A 14,596-nucleotide genomic window follows, 5' to 3' on the forward strand; every position below is an offset into this window, starting at 1 on the left:
ATAGCTGTCGAATGAAAAGATATGTCTCTCGACTGCCACATAGCCGCTTGGTTCGGCCAAATATGTATGTATTGTTGTTGAGAGAGAGAGAGAGGAGATTGCTCCTGCCTGACGCCTCTCACAGTGGCTTATCTCCCGGGAGAACAAAAGGAAGGGGCGAAAATATTCACTTTGTCTGATCCTTCCCATCTCTTGGGAGAGTCAGGAGCTCCCCATACACATTAGATTATCACAGAAACAACCTTTCTTTGTGGGTTTGGCCGATAATACACTAAAGTGTATGAGGTGTTTGATGATAAAAAAAAAAATAGTTTTTTATTTGATAAAGACATCAATATGACATGCATAATAAATCACGACATGATTCAAAACAAATCAGCATGACTCATACTTCTGTAAATTGTCAAAATCTTTTTATAAATAGACAAGTATAGATTTCTAGAAACTCTCCCCCCCCCCCCAGGTCGCCACCTTGCACTTTATAGCAAAATAGCACTGTTTGACATCCAGTCGCCCCATAATTTGTCAAACTTTTGAGGGCAACCTCTTAAGAAAAATAGCTTTTTCATTTATCAACATATTGTAAACTTCCCTGTTCGCTCAGTGAGGACAGCGGAATCTCCTCCAAAATGTCCTCCCACTGATCTTGAGAGATCTCCCCCACATCAATATGAGGGTCTTTTAGAATGTGCCAAATTATCATGGTGGCTGATGAAGATAAATATGGAAAAAAATTACGTGGGTTGAAATAATTTCTACATGTGCCAGCTATCTATCCGCCAAAAACCTACCAACTCAAAATTGGTCTAATTTGCGTCACTTATTTGTGCCAGAATTGTGGATTTCGGCGTAATCAGATTTTATCATGGGGACTAAAATGTTTTGGTTGTGTGGCTGTGGCGACTCCCTGGGAACTCAGTGGCTGCCATATAGGTGCTCAACCCCAACACACAATGGTCAATTTCGTAGGTGACCATTTTGTGTATTTGTATATTTTCGGAGTGTGGGAGGAAGCTGGAGTGCCCGGAGGAAAAACAGGGAGAACATACAAATTCCATGCAGATGTTGTCCCTGATCGGAGTCTGGCCCTCAGCACTGCAAGATACTAGTGCTAACTACTGAACCACCATGCTGCCCTTCACATATCTTAAAAACTGGAAATGTCAAGTATGTTGGAAAAAATCTTTATTTTTGGTGCATCTGAATAATAAAGATATCTAAGGCCTCTTTCACACGGGCGTCATGTTTTTGGCCCAGATAAGATGTGGGTACGTTGCGGGAAAATGCACGATTTTTCCGCGCAAGTGCAAAACATTGTAATGCGTTTTGCACGCGTGTGAGAAAAATTGGCATGTTTGTTATCCGAACCTGGACTTCTTCACAGAAGTTTGGGTTAGGTGTTGTGTAGATTGTATTATTTTCCCTTATAACATAGTTATAAAGGAAAATAATAGCATTCTTAATACAGTACGATAGGGCTGGAGGGGTTAAAAAAAATAATTGAACTCGCCTTAATCCACTTGATTGCGCAGCCCGGCTTCTCCTCTGTCTTCATCTTTGCTGTGCACAAGAAAAGGACCTGTGATGACGTTACTGCGCTCATCACATGGTCCGTCACATGATCCATCACCATAGTAAAACGATCATGTGATGAGCGCAGTGACGTCCTCAAAGGTCCTATTCCTCAAAGAAGAAGACAGAAGAGAAGCCGGGCTGCGCGAACAAGTGGATTGAGGTGAGTTAAATTATTATTATTTTTTTTAACCCCTCCAGCCTATTGTACTAAGCATTCTGTATTAAGAATGCTATTATTTTCCCTTATAACCATGTTATAAGGGAAAATAATGATCGGGTCCCCATCCCGATCGTCTCCTAGCAACCGTGCGTGTAAATCGCACCGCATCCGCACTTGCTTGCGGATGCTTGCGATTTTCACGCAGCCCCATGTACTTCTATGGGGCCTGCGTTGCGTGAAAAACACATACAATACAGCAGGCTGCGATTTTCACGCAACGCGTGATGCATGAAAATCATCGCTCATCTGCACAGCCCGATTGAAATGAATGGGTCCGGATTCAGTGCGGGTGCAATGCGTTCACCTCACGCTTTGCACCCACGTGGAAATCTTGCCCGTGTGAAAGGGGCCTAATACAAGGCGATCAAAAAATACCATGCAATCTGTATGGTTAACATAGAAAATGTGGGCCATTGTATGCAATTATTTAGGTCTAAAAATCTGCCAGTTTAATTGCTGAATATGTGCACACTACACCCCCAACAGGCTTCATCCTCAAACTTGGTTTGGTTGGTGTTCCTTGTCATCAGAGCTAATTTAATCAATAAAGCGTTTTGCATTAATGTACAAACTTTCTTTCCTTGATTTCTTCTCCACTTAAATTTCTCTTTAGAAAAATAATGCAGTTTGAGAATTGCTTCCACTGACTGCTGCGGTTTCCTTTCTGTGCTGTCGGCAGCAACATTCCACTCCAGGCCACTTTCACATAGTCATTATCTGAGCAGTAATTTTCATCAGTACTTGTAAGGCAAAACCAGGAATGGGTCCAAGAGGCACATATCTTTCCGTTATACTTTCTACTCCTGGTTTTGGCTTCCAGATACTGATCAAATACAAACCACGTGTTGTTGACAGCAAAGCCCATTGACCTAAAAAAAAATTGCAACATATGAACCGGTTCTTATATAGAAAGTCAGGATAATGTCATGTCCATACACAGTGGAAGCGAACTACCCCTTCTGTTCCTACAAATGACATGCAGTGCCCCTCCCTGGTCCCCCATAAACATTGTTTAAACAGTGGGGCACATTTACTAAGACTAGCTTTTACATGGGTCTTAGTTTTCCCTTTGCACTTCCTCTAAGAATCCTCTTATTCATCACAGGCGCGCCGCTTGTCATAAATTAGGCACATCTATGGCAGCTCATGCTTTTGGTGGAAAAACGACTTCAGCTGCTGGTTGGTGTAGTCTTTTACCAACATTTCCGGCTTTTTCCACCTCAAAACGCTGGGGACGTTGATAGACAGCGGTGAGACGTGGGCCGAGGGTGACACTTCACCCAGCCCATACAGACCTCGACCGCTGTCGCTCTATTCATGCCTGTTACCTGAGGAATGGTCTTTATTTGGACGCCTCTGATCTCCAAACCATTTACCCTCCATTTTTATCCCCTATCCCCTGTTGAGTCCCGGGGAGGGACGAAACCTGTAATGTTGGGACATGAGAGACAGGGATATGCTTATGGACTAGGCCCCGACAAGAGAAAGAGACGACCCCATCTGGAACCTATCAGAGCGGGTGCTCCGTATTGCTAGGTAGGGACGGCTTAGCCCCTATCCCAACCAATTTTTAGAGCATTCATTTAGGGGCTTAGGTAGTTTTGTGTCCCTGGAAGAATTACATAATTTAGGCCTCTTGCACATGAACGTGTGCGCCCCGTGGCCGTGCAGCGGGCCGCAATGCACGAACACCCACCGCGGGACAGCCGCAGCGGATTCACTTTAATGGGTCCGCTATCCAGCTGTTCTGCAAAAAGATAGGACATGTTCAATCTTTTTGTGGAATGGAAGTACGGGACGAAACCCCACGGAAGCACTCAGTAGTGCTTCCGTAGGGTTCCGTTCCGCATCTCCGGATTTGCGGACCCATTGAAGTGAATGGGTCCGCATCCGTGATGTGGAATGCATACGGAACAGTGCTCTTGTTTGCGGATCCTCAAATGCGTTTGCAGTAGGCCTTATACAGACCCCGTCATATGGTTATCTAGGATGGTTGAAAGGTAGAAATTGACCTGAGTATAATCTCAATGAACTGGTAAGATCATTCCATTTATTGATGGCTACGGTCTTCGTATTTTTATACTTCCTTTTTTGCTATATTTTTTCACTGTTTATTTGAGCACTATGTGGGTTTATCTATTTAATTATTATCAGTAAAAGCTATGTTTTTAAAATGTATTCAGCCCAGGTCTTTTTTTCTAAGGATTTGTTCTATATTTGAGGGTTAGACCTTTTACTATACGCAACTATCGTGTGTAGAGTAGAGGATTTTTGTGCTCACATTTATTCAGACTGGTTGTCACTAGGGATGAGCGAATCAACTCCGGAGGAAACATCGGGAAATGCTTTTTTACAGTAGAGATCAATTTATGAAGTTATTGCGCAAAGTCTTCGCAAAGCAATAACTTTGGTTCATCAGAGTCAATACATTCTAATACTGTACAGAACTCCTGCTTCGTACAGTATTTTTTTTTAAATCAGATCATTTTTATTGTAAAAATGTACATCAATAAAACATTGTTACAAGCATATTGTATACCATAGTTTGATATACAAAGTTAATTCCACTGGTGAATATGATACAATCTATATAAATTATAATACTACCGCAACATACCCTTCCCACTTTATGGACTTATCCGATTTTTATTCAATGCTAAACTTCCAGCGTCCCCACAATTTTTCATATTTTTGCGGACATCCCCTCTTCTTAAACACCATTTTCTCATAAACTAACATTGTGTTTACTTTCCTTCTAAATTCCTCAATGACTGGAGGGCTTGACTGAATCCAATGTAGGGCAATCAACTTCCTTGCCACATATAGTAGTCTGCTAGCTACAATCCTATCTGTCTCCTCTTTCCCAACATCCACATGCCACATATCCCAAGACACACACTTTTGGTTCCCGAGGTATCCGCAGTGAGAAGATATCTTGAATCATTGCCAACACATCCAACCAGAAGCCATCTAGTCATGAACATTGCCACAGCATATGCAATAAATCAGCTGAACACTTTGCATCCGCTCTGATGCCAATACGGTGTCTTTGTACAGTATTAGAACTAAGTTTTATGCTAATCCCTAGTTGTCACTACTGGAAGTAGCACGTACACTGTTCTCTTTATCACAAGCTTGTGTGTATGTTTTTCTATTTGTGAAAAAAATTATTTGGAATCAATGAATTTAGAGATATGGAGGTCTTAATTAAGGAGTCTTCTCATCTCATTCTAAATATACTTCTTTAAAGTTAGCAAAATCCTTACAAGACAAGATATTTACTCTTAGGGCTCTTTCACACTAGCAGGTTTTCCGTCTGGATGCAAGTTGTGTACTGTACGTGTAGCATTCGGACTAAATCCAGACCCATTCATTTCAATGGGTCTGTGTACATGAGCAGCCAACAGATGGGCATGCTTCGTCAGGATGAAAGATGCCGGTTATTGGCAGCACATCTCGCTGTGTAATCGGGATGTGCTGCGATAAGAGAACTGAATATGGACGGTTCATCCTACATTCAGTTTGCATCTGCCTGTGTAAAGCCTCATGTATAGGTCCGTGAAACACGGACCGTGTGATACCGGCCTGAATTTCCTCTGAGTGCAGGAGCGCACAGCGTCATTGGTTGCTATGACGCCGTGCGCTTCCTGCTGCCGCCGCAGTTCAGTAATACACTGGTATGAACTATACCAGTGTATTACTGTACTGCAGCAGGAAGCTCACGGCGTCATAGCCACCAATGACGCTGTGCGCTCCTGCACTCAGAGGAAATTCAGGCCGGTATCCCGGTCCGTGTGTCATGGACGTATACATGAGGCTTAAACAGTCCGGTACAAACAAACACCGATAGGTGTGTTATCAGGCAGTGTAATATAGCCCTGAGGGCTGTATTATACTGCCTGATGTTTGTCAGGCAGTGTGAGCACCGATAATACATCCATCAACGCTCGTTTGCACCAGCCTGATTACACAGGCCAATGCAAAGTGAATACAGGAGGAACAATTGCTACCGCAGTCGTTCCTCCCTCTTTCAATTCTATTCAATACACCGCACAACAATGAATTTGCTACTGAGGGCAAAACATGTGATTTATACTAAAATGAGCACGCTGATTCCAAATATGAACTCGGAATTTGCCTGACACGGCTAGATTTTAACCCCTTAAGGATCCTGGGATTTTACATTTTTGCTTTTTCATTTTTCACTCCCCGCCTTCCCATAGTTCTAACTTTATTTTTCCGTTCAAGCCCTCATAGCCTTATGAGGGCTTATCTTTTGCGGGACAAGTTGTAGTTTCTAATGGTGCCATTTATGGTTGCATACCATGTAGTGGGAAGAGCAAAACAAATTCCAAATGGGGTAGAATTGGGAAAAAATGTAATTCTGACAAAGTTTTTTGTTTTGTTTTACACCGTACACCATGCAGTAAATCTTCATTCTCCAGGTCAGTACGGTTACAACGATACCACACTTGTATAATTTTTCTTGTGTTTTAATACTGAAAGAAATTAAAATCTTTTGAGGAAAAAAAATAATTTTTTTATAAGCATATTCTGACCCCTATAACTTTTTTGTAGTTATGTGTACGGGGCTGTGTGAGGGCTCATTTTTGCAGGACGATCTGTTCTTTTCGGTAATACCAATTTGAAGTGTGTGTGACCTTTTGATCACTTTTTCTAAAAATATTATTGGGTAGTTAAAGTGACCAAAAATGGCAAATTGGCAGTTTTTTTCTTTCTCGTTACGCTATTTGCCGTATGCCATTAACCACTTCAGCCCCGCTAGCTGAAACCCCCTTCATGAACAGAGCACTTTTTACACTTCGGCACTACACTACTTTCACCGTTTATCGCTCGGTCATGCAACTTACCACCCAAATGAATTTTACCTCCTTTTCTTCTCACTAATAGAGCTTTCATTTAGTGGTATTTTATTGCTGCTGACATTTTTACTTTTTTAGTTATTAATCGAAATGTAACGATTTTTTTGCAAAAAAATGACATTTTTCACTTTCAGCTGTAAAATTTTGCAAAAAAAACGACATCCATATATAAATTTTTCGCTAAATTTATAGTTCTACATGTCTTTGATAAAAAAAAATGTTTGGGCAAAAAAAAAAATGGTTTGGGTAAAAGTTATAGCGTTTACAAACTATGGTACAAAAATGTGAATTTCCGCTTTTTGAAGCAGCTCTGACTTTCTGAGCACCTGTCATGTTTCCTGAGGTTCTACAACGCCCAGACAGTAGAAAACCCCCACAAATGACCCCATTTTGGAAAGTAGACACCCTAAGGTATTCGCTGATGGGCATAGTGAGTTCATAGAACTTTTTATTTTTTGTCACAAGTTAGCGGAAAATGATGATTTTTTATTTTTATTTTTTTCTTACAAAGTCTCATATTCCACTAACTTGCGACAAAAAATTAAAAATTCTAGGAACTCACCATGCCCCTCACGGAATACCTTGGGGTGTCTTCTTTCCAAAATGGGGTCACTTGTGGGGTAGTTATACTGCCCTGGCAATTTAGGGGCCCAAATGTGTGAGAAGTACCTTGCAATCAAAATCTGTAAAAAATGGCCGGTGAAATCCAAAAGGTGCACTTTGGAATATGTGCCCCTTTGCCCACCTTGGCTGCAAAAAAGTGTCACACATCTGGTATCGCCGTACTCAGGAGAAGTTAAGGAATGTGTTTTGGGGTGTCATTTTACATATAACCATGCTGGGTGAGAGAAATATCTTGGCAAAAGATAACTTTTCCCATTTTTTTTTTAATACAAAGTTGGCATTTGACCAAGATATTTTTCTCACCCAGCATGGGTATATGTAAAATGACACCCCAAAACACATTCCCCAACTTCTCCTGAGTACGGCGATACCAGATGTGTCACACTTTTTTGCAGCCTAGATGCGCAAAGGTGCCCAAATTCCTTTTAGGAGGGCATTTTTAGACATTTGGATCCCAGACTTCTTCTCACACTTTCGGGCCCCTAAAAAGCCAGGGCAGTATAAATACCCCACATGTGACCCCACTTTGGAAAGAAGACACCCCGAGGTATTCAATGAGGGGCCTGGCGAGTTCATAGAATTTTTTTTTTTTTTGCATAAGTTAGCGGATATTGATTTTTTTTTTGTTTTTTTCTCACAAAGTCTCACTTTCCGCTACCTTAGGACAAAAATTTCAATCTTTCATGGACTCAATATGCCCCTCACGGAATACCTTGGGGTGTCTTCTTTCCGAAATGGGGTCACATGTGGGGTATTTATACTGCCCTGGCTTTTTAGGGGCCCTAAAGCGTGAGAAGAAGTCTGGAATATAAATGTCTAAAAATGTTTACGCATTTGGATTCCGTGAGGGGTATGGCGAGTTCATGTGAGATTTTATTTTTTGACACAAGTTAGTGGAATATGAGACTTAGTAAGAAAAAACAAACAAAAAATTTCCGCCAACTTGGGCCAAAAAAATGTCTGAATGGAGCCTTACAGGGGGGGGTGATCAATGACAGGGGGGTGATCAATGACAGGGGGGTGATCACCCATATAGACTCCCGGATCACCCCCCTGTCATTGATCACCCCCTGGTAAGGCTCCATTCAGACGTCCGTATGATTTTTACGGATCCGTGGATCGGATCCGCAAAACACATGCGGACGTCTGAATGGAGCCTTACAGGGGGGTGATCAATGACAGGGGGGTGATCAATGACAGGGGGGTGATCACCCATATAGACTCCCTGATCACCCCCCTGTCATTGATCACCCCCCTGTAAGGCTCCATTCAGACGTCCGTATGATTTTTACGGATCCATGGATACATGGATCGGATCCGCATAACACATGCGGACGTCTGAATGGAGCCTTACAGGGGGGTTATCAATGACAGGGGGTGATCAGGGTGATCACCCCCCTGTCACTGATCACCCCCCCTGTAAGGCTCCATTCAGACGTCCGTAAGATTTTTACGGATCCATGGATCGGATCCGCAAAACACATGCGGACGTCTGAATGGAGCCTTACAGGGGAGTTATCAATGACAGGGGGTGATCAGGGTGATCACCCCCCTGTCACTGATCACCCCCTCTGTAAGGCTCCATTCAGACGTCCGTATGATTTTTACGGATCCATGGATACATGGATCGGATCCGCAAAACACATGCGGACGTCTGAATGGAGCCTTACAGGGGGGTTATCAATGACAGGGGGTGATCAGGATGATCACCCCCCTGTCACTGATCACCCCCCCTGTAAGGCTCCATTCAGACGTCCGTATGATTTTTACGGATCCATGGATACATGGATCGGATCCGCAAAACACATGCGGACGTCTGAATGGAGCCTTACAGGGGGGTGATCAATGACAGGCGGGTGATCAATGACAGGGGGTGATCAGGGAGTGTATATGGGTGATCACCCGCCTGTCATTGATCACCCCCCTGTAAGGCTCCATTCAGATGTCCGCATGTGTTTTGCGGATCCGATCCATGTATCCATGGATCCGTAAAAATCATGCGGACGTCTGAATGGAGCCTTACAGGGGGGTGATCAATGACAGGGGGTGATCAGGGAGTGTATATGGGTGATCACCCGCCTGTCATTGATCACCCCCCTGTAAGGCTCCATTCAGACGTCCGCATGTGTTTTGCGGATCCGATCCATGTATCCGTGGATCCGTAAAAATCATACGGACGTCTGAACGGAGCCTGACAGGGGGGTGATCAATGACAGGGGGGTGATCAATGACAGGGGGTGATCAGGGAGTGTATATGGGTGATCACCCGCCTGTCATTGATCACCCCCCTGTAAGGCTCCATTCAGACGTCCGCATGTGTTTTGCGGATCCGATCCATGTATCCGTGGATCCGTAAAAATCATACGGACGTCTGAACGGAGCCTGACAGGGGGGTGATCAATGACAGGGGGGTGATCAATGACAGGGGGGTGATCAATGACAGGGGGGTGATCAATGACAGGGGGGTGATCAATGACAGGGGGGTGATCAATAACAGGGGGGTGATCAGGGAGTTTATATGGGGTGATCATGGGTGATCAGGGGTTCATAAAGGGTTAATAAGTGACGGGGGGGGGGGGGTGTAGTGTAGTGTAGTGTAGTGTTTGGGTGCGACTTTACTGAGCTTCCTGTGTCCTCTGGTGGTTGATCCTAACAAAAGGGACCACCAGAGGACCAGGTAGCAGGTATATTAGACGCTGTTATCAAAACAGCGTCTAATATACCTGTTAGGGGTTAAAAAAATCAGATCTCCAGCCTGCCAGCGAGCGATCGCCGCTGGCAGGCTGGAGATCCACTCGCTTACCTTCCGTTCCTGTGAGCGCGCGCGCCTGTGTGCGCGCATTCACAGGAAATCCCAGCCCTCGCGAGATGACGCGTATATGCGTCATCGTGCGCAGGGCTGCCGCCTCCGGACCGCACATCTGCGTTAGGCGGTCCGGAGGCGGTTAATATTGTAATATTTTAATAGTTTTTGCAAAAACTTTTTGTAACTTTTTTTGTAACTTTTTTTAAAACTTTTTTTTAAGTCACCTTGGGTGACAATAACTGCCAATCATTAGATTGCCTATTGTGTTCATTGATGTCTATATAGACACCATTGAACACTTAATTTGCACTATACCAATACAATGCTGACACCTAGTGGCCTGTATTGGTATAGTCATCTAATAGGCGCTGAAGCCAATGTAACAGGTTCCCAGATCTCAGCCGGGGAACGCTGTTACCGGCGCGGAAGTGCATGACTTCCGCTTCCGGACTGCGCAGATGCCGTGGTTACATTTGACCTGATCTAAAAGGGAAAATGTATGCGATCAGCCTTATGGCTGATTGCATACATGTGCTGCGGGTCTCTGCTATTTAAAATAGCAGAAACCCAGGGGCTATGGCGCCCTCGGCACCATGTTTGGGGACCGGACTTCCGCCGTACATGTACACGTACAAGCCTATTCAGCGATAATATTAGAGGTATAATATAGGAGATATTCCAATAGACATGTCCAGACCTGTTCGGACGCACTCAGGCTGATGTCAACAGTAAGTATATAAGGCAAGCTGGACAGATTTTGATAAAGTGATCTGTTATAGTGCTAGCAGAGGAAGAGGTTCTAAGTCAGCTGTCTAAAATTGATACAAATAAGTCACAGGGGCCTGATGGGATACACCCAAAGATATTAAAAGAGCTCAGCTGTGAACTAGCAAAACCATTAACAGATTTATTTAACCAATCACTGGTAACAGGAGTCGTCCCAGAAGATTGGAAATTAGCAAATGTTGTGCCCATTCACAAGAAAGGTAGTAGGAAGGAATCTGGCAACGATAGGCCTGTAAGCCTGACACCAATAGTGGGGAAATTAATGGAAACCATACTTAAGGCGAGGATTGTGGAAGATCTAAAATCCCATGGATTAAAGGATGAAAAACAGCATGGGTTTACTTCAGGGAGATCATGTCAAACTAATCTTATTGATTTTTTTTGATTGGGTGACTAAAATAATAGATGGTGGAGGTGCAGTAGACATCGCTTATCTAGACTTTAGTAAGGCTTTTGATACTGTCCCACATAGAAGGCTTATCAATAAAGTGCAGTCTTTGGGCTTGGACTCCCATATTGTTGAATGGATTAGGCAGTGGGTGAGGGACAGACAACATAGGGTTGTAGTCAATGGAGTATATTCAGACCATAGTCTTGTTACCAGTGGGGTACCTCAGAGATCTGTTCTGGGACCCATATTGTTTAATATCTTTATCAGCGAAATTGCAGAAGGCCTCGATGGTAAGGTGTGTCTTTTTGCTGATGACACAAAGATTTGTAACAGGGTTGATGTTCCTGGAGGGATACACCAAATGCAAAAGGATTTAGGAAAACTAGAGGAATGGTCAAAAATCTGGCAACTAAAATGTAATGTTGATAAGTGCAAGATAATGCACCTGGGGCATAAAAACCCAAGAGCAGAATATAAAATCAGTGATACAGTCCTAAGGGCTCTTTCACACTTGCGTTGTTCTGTTCCGGCATAGAGTTCCGTCGTCGGGGCTCTATGCCGGAAGAATCCTGATCAGGATTATCCCCATGCATTCTGAATGGAGAGAAATCCGTTCAGGATGCATCAGGATGTCTTCAGTTCAGGACCGGAACGTTTTGAAAATACCGCAGCATGCTGCACTTTTTGCTCCGGCCAAAAATCCTGAACACTTGCCGCAAGGCCGGATCCGGAATTAATGCCCATTGAAAGGCATTAATCCGGATCCGGCCTTAAGCTAAACGTCGTTTCGGCGTATTACCGGATCCGACGTTTAGCTTTTTCTGAATGGTTACCATGGCTGCCAGGATGCTAAAGTCCTGTTTGCCATGGTAAAGTGTAGTGGGGAGCAGAATACTTACCGTCCGTGCGGCTTCAGAGTGACGTCAGGGCGCCCCATGCGCATGGATGACGTCATCCATGCGCATGGGGCGCTCTGACGTCATTCTGGAGCGCCGCGGGAGCCGCACGGGCGGTAAGTATACTGCTCCCCCGCTCCCCACTACTACTATGGCAACCAGGACTTTAATAGCGTCCTGGCTGCCATAGTAACACTGAACGCATTTTGAAGACTGATCAGTCTTCAAATGCTTTCAGTTCACTTGCGTTTTTCCGGATCCGGCGTGTAATTCTGGCAAATGGAGTACACGACGGATCCGGACAACACAAGTGTGAAAGAGCCCTAACCTCAGTATCTGAGGAAAGGGATTTAGGGGTCATTATTTCAGAAGACTTAAAGGTAGGCAGACAATGTCATAGAGCAGCAGGAAATGCTAGCAGAATGCTTGGGTGTATAGGGAGAGGCATTACCAGTAGAAAGAGGGAGGTGCTCATGCCACTTTACAGAGCACTAGTGAGACCTCATTTGGAGTATTGTGCTCAGTACTGGAGACCATATCTCCAGAAGGATATTGATACTTTGGAGAGAGTACTGAGAAGAGCTACTAAACTAGTACATGGATTGCAGGATAAAACTTACCAGGAAATATTAAAAGTACCTTAACATGTATAGCTTGGAAGAAAGACGAGACAGAGGGGATATGATAGAAACTTTTAAATACATAAAGGGAATCAACAAGGTAAGGCTACTTTCACACTAGCGTTCGATCGGATCCGTTCTGAACGGATCCGATCATAATAATGCAGACGGAGGCTCCGTTCAGAACGGATCCGTCTGCATTATTTTAGCATATAACAGCTAAGTGTGAAAATAGCCTCGTACGGATCCGTCCAGACTTTCAATGTAAAGTCAATGGGGGACGGATCCGCCTGAAGATTGAGCCATATTGTGGCATCTTCAAACGGATCCGTTCCCATTGACTTACATTGTAAGTCTGGACGGATCCGCACGCCTCCGCACGGCCAGGCGGACACCCGAACGCTGCAAGCAGCGTTCAGCTGTCCGCGCGGAGGCGAGCGGAGCGGAGGCTGAACGCCGCCAGACTGATGCAGTCTGAGCGGATCCGCTCCATTCAGACTGCATCAGGGCTGGACGGCTGCGTTCGGGTCCGCTCGTGAGCCCCTTCAAACGGAGCTCACGAGCGGACCGACGAACGCTAGTGTGAAAGTAGCCTAAAAGAGGAGAGAATATTTAAAAGAAGAAAAACTGCTACAAGAGGACATACTTTTAAACCTTTGTCCCTCTAATTTAAAACTAATATCAGGAAGTATTACTTTACTGAGAGAGTAGTGGATGCATGGAATAGCCTTCCTGCAGAAGTGGTAGCTGCAAATACAGTAAAGGAGTTTAAGCATGCATGGGATAGGCATAAGGCCATCCTTCATATAAGATAGGGCCAGGGGCTATCCATAGTATTCAGTATATTGGGAAGACTAGATGGGCCAAATGGTTCTTATCTGCCGACACATTCTATGTTTCTATGAACCTTTTGAAACTTAAGATGAATAAATGTGTTAACGATCCAGACAATTTCTGCTACATACAGTACAGACCAAAAGTTTGGACACACCTTCTCATTCAAAGAGTTTTCTTTATTTTCATGACTATGAAAATTGTAGATTCACACTGAAGGCATCAAAACTATGAATTAACACATGTGGAATTATATACATAACAAAAAAGTGTGAAACAACTGAAAATATGTCATATTCTAGGTTCTTTAAAGTAGCCACCTTTTGCTTTGATTACTGCTTTGCACACTCTTGCCAATCTCTTGTTGACCTTAAAGAGGTTGTCACCTGAAATGGTTTTCACTTCACAGGTGTGCCCTGTCAGGTTTAATAAGTGGGATTTCTTGCCTTATAAATGGGGTTGGGACCATCAGTTGCGTTGAGGAGAAGTCAGGTGGATACACAGCTGATAGTCCTACTGAATAGACTGTTAGCTGCTTTTTTCTTGCCAGAATACAAATTCTAAGTAAAGAAAAACTAGTGGCCATCATTACTTTAAGAAATGAAGGTCAGTCAGTCCAAAAAAATTGGGAAAACTTTGAAAGTGTCCCCAAGTGCAGTCACAAAAACCATCAAGCGCTACAAAGAAACTGGCTCACATGCGGACCGCCCCAGGAAAGGAAGACCAAGAGTCACCTCTGCTGCGGAGGATAAGTTCATCCGAGTCACCAGCCTCAGAAATCGCAGGTTAACAGCAGCTCAGATTAGAGACCAGGTCAATGCCACACAGAGTTCTAGCAACAGACACATCTCTAAAACAACTGTTAAGAGGAGACTGTGTAAATCAGGCCTTCATGGTAGAATATCTGCTAGGAAACCACTGCTAAGGACAGGCAACAAGCAGAAGAGACTTGTTTGGGCTA

The sequence above is a fragment of the Bufo gargarizans genome, chromosome 3 (assembly GCF_014858855.1).
Source record: "Bufo gargarizans isolate SCDJY-AF-19 chromosome 3, ASM1485885v1, whole genome shotgun sequence".
Classification (NCBI taxonomy): Eukaryota; Metazoa; Chordata; class Amphibia; order Anura; family Bufonidae; genus Bufo; species Bufo gargarizans.